The following is a 5,270-nucleotide window of genomic DNA, read 5'->3' on the forward strand; positions in this document are numbered from 1 at the left end:
GCTGAGCAGCAAAGCCCAAACCCACTGTCCCCGGCCCAGCTGGTGCCAGGGTGATTTATTGCCACCCAAGTCAGCTTAACTGGGACAGTTCCCTGTGTTTTAAAGCAGAGGTTACTGATGAACAGTGCTGAGTGCTGGGCTGTGTGTGGTGCCTGGGGTGTGCCTGCTGTGGTGGCCTCTGGTGGCACTGGCTGTGCCCTCTTGACCACCCTGCCTGGCATGGGGGTGCCACCTTTCTAACTTTGCTGACTCTTTTGCTTCTTGATTCTGATTTAAACCTCAGGTGGGTCAGGCTGCCCCTGCCCAGCTCAAGGCTCCAGCTGTGCCCTGGTGGGAGTGCTGCTGCTGCCAGTCTGCTGAGCACCACCCAGTGGGGAACTGAGCTAAACCACGTCTTGTGTGGATCTCTCAGTTTGGGTCTTTGCCTTGGTTAGAGCAGCAGGAGCTGGGTCCAGCAGAGGTGAGTGTTCCTGGCAGCTGGATGGATGCAGGGTGCAGCAGGAGCTGGGTCCAGCAGAGGTGAGTGTTCCTGGCAGCTGGATGGATGCAGGGTGCAGCAGGAGCTGGGTCCAGCAGAGGTGAGTGTTCCTGGCAGCTGGATGGATGCAGGGTGTCTCTGGGGCCTCCGAATCTTGCACCTGGACACACTCCAGGCTTCTGCTTTCCATGGTCTGGGACAAAAACTGCTGCCAGCATCACTAATGGGCTTCTGCTTTTAGCCTGAGTGCTGCAGGTTGCTGCTCTGACGTGGAAAGCAGGAGTCAATTAAGTAATTACCTGGCGTTTCGGCTGCCAGCACATGAGGGGTTTGTTTTTCACCACTGGTGTCAATCCTGACACTGTGTCTTATCCCGAACTCATGGGCTGGGGTGGGTGAGGGGGGATGTGAGGAGCTGGGCACCACAGTGCCCCTGAGCTCACCTTCCCCTGCAGCTGTCTGAGGATGGTCGAGGCTGTGCTGGCCAGGAGGAGGGAGAAGCCCCGGGGCAGATGGCAGAGCAGCTGCCGGGTTTGCCCTCCCTGCCCTGCAGAGCAGTGGGGGACAATTCGTGGTGTCTGAGCGTGACCAGAGCACGACAGGCCCCTGTCCACAGGGCAGGAGTTTGGGAAGGGGTGAGAGCTCCAGGTGGCAGATTCTGCTTTGGAAGCATCAGTCAGAGTGTTTTCTAACAGGTCATGAAATGGTTTGTCCCTCGGCTGGAAGCCCTGGGGGGCAGGCACAGGACCTGCCCCTGTGCTGGGCACCCCAACCTGGCTGTGCCACAGAGCCCCTGGCACAGACCCTGCAGGGATCCAACTCCCCTCCCAGAGCCCCTGGCACAGACCCTGCAGGGATCCAGCTCCCCTCACAGAGCCCCTGGCACAGACCCTGCAGGGATCCAGCTCCCCTGGCACAGACCTGCAGGGATCCAGCTCCCCTCCCAGAGCCCCTGGCACAGACCCTGCAGGGATCCAGCTCCCCTGGCATACTCTGGGTCTGATGGGGGACCCCAGCCCTGTGCCCACCCCCATGGCAGTGGGTTGGGAGTCACCTGCAGTGGGGGTGTGTACAGCAGCTGCTTTAATGGCTACTTAAAAATCAGTTTTGTTTGTCATCTTTGCTGTTTATAAACACTCACTAAGGCTCAGAAACACAAACATCCTGGAAATACAAACAACCTACAATTTCATTTTTCTTTTCTTCCTGCTTTCTCCCAGACAGGCTGGTGGGACCCAGGGACCCTGGACCAAGGAGTGTCCCAGTGAAGGGCTGCCTAAGAGTGGATGCCCTTGCAGGAGCAGAGCAGCAAAACCAGGACCACGAAGGACCTATGGTTAGTAAATTTAACAATATATGTGAGAGTTTGTTGCCACAGCAGCACAAAGAAGCCAGGGGACATCAGTGTCAATTATAGCCCTTCCCAGTTAGGTCATGATTCAGTGTGTGAATGTATTTGTACCAGGAGACATCATTTCAAACATCTGGCTGGGGCCAGATTTGCTGCTGCTTGTTCAGTCACAGATAATCACTTAGCACAGGTGTTGGATTAAATTGAAAATTCAAGAAGGGCCAATATCACACAGTTTCATGTGTCCTGATTCTGCAGATAAAGCTGACTGAAAATTTTCAGTGACATTTTTGGTGGGGAAACAAGTATTAAATCCATTATGTGTTATAGATAGAGGCTCAGTCGTTCATTGGACACTGATTAGAAAAACACTTTGTTTTTAATTTATCAAAATGAAATGTCCTTATATTTGTTGTGAGAGTCCTTACTTGGAGGACTGAATTATTGGAAGGGGAAGGGCAAACTAGAAGCAGCACCAGTAGAAGTGCTTTGAATTGCTGTGGTGATGCCTGGTGAGTCCAAACCAACCCTTTTAATAAATTGTAGATTTTCCCCCCTGGACGTACATTTCAGTTCTCTTGAACTGGTCTGGAAACAGGTTTGGAATCTTGGCTCTAGCCTGGCAAGAAGAGTTTTCTCTGCAGGCTGAGTGACTGGTGTCCATCCATCTCCCTCCCAGGGATGGCTGCTGTGCTGCAAGTACCACGGAGGGACTGGAGCTGCTTCTTCTGCAGGTGCTCTGGTGACAAATGGCTCCTTCTCCCCCTGTTTAGTCTCCCTCTGACACACAAATCCAGGCATAAACAGGCTAAGCTTCTCTTGTTCTGGCTGTTTCACCCTGCTGGTTTGAGGAGCAGCAGAGTGAGCTGAGCTGTAGGTGACACACAGCTCTGTGCTCCAGGGAATTGCATCTCCAGGGGCTGCTGGGACTCCTCAGCCCCTGGGTGAGGTGACTGGGAACTGCTGGAGTGCACTGGGGAGCAGGGACAGGGCTGGTGGAGGCTGGGTGGATCTCTGCCCCCGGGCAGCTCCAGGTAGAAAGTGCAGAGGCACAAGTTCATGATCCATGGGAAAGCACATAGGGCTTGGCAGCAAAAGTTGTGTTGCTAATTAAACAGGAGCTGGGAAGTGCTTGAGGGAGCCAGAGCCCTGTAAAAAGCTGTCCAGCCTCTCTTGCACTTTCCACTAATTAAAGGGAGTAATAAATAAACGTTCATTGGAGCAGGGGCAGGCTTGGGGAGTATTTTACCCTGGCACAGAGATGGAGCAGAGGGAGCTGCACTACCCCTGCACTGCAAAGGCTGAGATCTGCTTAATCTTTGGGGACAAGGAGGGCAGCAATGAAGTGATAAATACAGCAGCAGAACAGTGCAAACAATATTTAGCGAAGGAATGAAGTTCAGTGATGATATTTTGGTGGCAAATCAGAACAGTACAAGCGGCTGGGGACAATTTGCGTTCAAACTCTGCTCCAAGTCCTGCAGCTGAAAAAGGTTAAATCTCTGAAGGAGAACTGTAATATCAACAGAGGAACACTTCATTAACTTATTGACACTTACCTTTGGATTTCACCTGGTTTACCCATTTTTCCTCTGCATAGGAATGCAAGTTGTTTCCTGTTTGATAGCCCTGTCTGTCTCCATCACAGCTCTCTGAAGGGGATACAGAGCACTGAGCATTGTGTTCACCCAGAGACACAGAAGAACTGCACAGCCAACCACTAAGAGAAATTTATCACTGCAAAGTCATTTCCCACTGAGAAGGGTCTTAGCCTTTCCTGGGGTAGGATGCTAATTGTAGGCTCTTTTTGCTCATACTGGGTCTCAAAAGCAGCATCCTCACATTTCTGTGAGAACCTGAATTAATCTAGTTCAGCTTTTTTAGCAGGGGGAGGGTGGAAGACAGGAACTCAGGCTGAGAACCGAGCAGACAAAGAGAGACTCTAAGCCACAAAGCTGGCAATGGAATATGCTGCTGGAGAAAATCCAAGAGAATGGAAGGTATTACAGACTTACCATTGCATCTGACTGTGCATGGCTTACCAGGGCAGGAGTTCTTATTCTGGAGGAACTCAGAGCTAGTGAGATTACTCATGATTTTCATAACATTCATTGGATCTGCATCAGTGTCCAAACGGGAGGTATCTGCATGTGCAACACAACGTCTCTCTAACGTCAACAAGCGTTGCTGTGGCAGAAGGCCAAAGCCAGCAAAGGGCAATTCACTGATGGCTCATTGTTTGAATCTGTGTCCCTGTCTCGGGTCAGGGCTGTGCTGGTTTATCTGCTGCCTTCCCTCCCCCAGCTGCCTGTCCAGCAGCCACTGTCATTTCATTCTGCCCTCAGGTCAGGCCCAACTCAATCAGCATTGGTTTACTGTGAAATGTCCAGAGTCATTTTACTCCCCATGCCTGTCTCCAAGCACTCCAGGAGAAAGTTTAAATATTACTTCTGGCTCCTTCAGCCACTAACTCGCACGATGTTTTCATGGAAGCGTCTATGCTGCTCTGTAACATGCTTTTCACTGATTCATGTTACCTAAAAACATTGCCATAGACTAAAAAAAGCAAACAAAAAAAGACTTTGTTTGTGCTTTCAAGGCATTTCTGTGTGACACGGCCTGATATTCGTATAGCTGTGGCACAGCTAAAGCAGCAAAGGTTGGGTGTGGGGTGCCTGCCAGCACAGCCACGCTGGGCTGATAAATACACTTCAGCACACGGGCTGGGAGCATTTTGACTAGTGAAATGCTGTTAGCATTTCCCTGTGGTCTTTTGTGCTTGGAAGGCAATGACTGAGCTCTTGGCATCGCTGGCTTGCCAAGGAAGTGGCAGTGGGGTGGTGGGATTGTCATTACACCACAGGCTTTTAGCCAAAAACGAATGACACGGAGACAAAACCAGCAGCTCTGAATCCACCTCTGCAGTCTGTTGGCTTTAAATATCACAGTGAATTATACATGTGCAAAAATACAGCAGATATTGCAGGGCTGGCCCACACCCCTGACAGGCACTCCCAAACCTCACTCTGGGCCATCGTCTGGTGCTCCAGTCCTGTGCCTGGCTTGGCTGGGCTTGGCTGGGTTTGGTGGGGTAGAGTTCCTTTTGTTTGCAGTGGCAGGTATGGGGCTGTGTTTGGGATTTGTGCTGAACACAGCGATTACAACAGAGATGTTTTTGTTATTGCTGAGCTGTGTTTACCCAGAGCCAAGGCCTTTTCTGCCCCTCGCACGGCCACACTGGGGAGGGGACACTGGGAGGGGACACAGCTGGGACCCCAACTGATCCAAGGGGTATTCCATACTATATGATGTCATGCTCAGTAAATAAGGTGGGGGGACGTTTGGAGTGATGGCTTTTGTCTTCTCAAATAACTGTTATGTGTGATGGAGCCCTGCTGTCCTGGGGATGGCTGAACACCTGCTGCCCCTGGGAAGCAGGGA

General features: G+C 51.4%; 1 long non-coding RNA gene across 1 annotated transcript; it reads right to left on the bottom strand.

Moving 5' to 3' along the window:
* Positions 1-4,196: 4,196 nt before the first annotated feature.
* Positions 4,197-5,060, bottom strand: LOC114070953. Its single transcript, XR_003573985.1, has 2 exons — positions 5,029-5,060; positions 4,197-4,366 (listed from the first exon to the last, which is right to left on the bottom strand). It is a non-coding gene; the product is annotated as an uncharacterized LOC114070953 (long non-coding RNA).
* Positions 5,061-5,270: the final 210 nt, after the last annotated feature.

Source organism: Empidonax traillii, unplaced genomic scaffold (assembly GCF_003031625.1).
Source record: "Empidonax traillii isolate 1590-97213 ecotype Southwest subspecies unplaced genomic scaffold, ASM303162v1 scaffold1761:size64199, whole genome shotgun sequence".
NCBI lineage: Eukaryota > Metazoa > Chordata > Aves > Passeriformes > Tyrannidae > Empidonax > Empidonax traillii.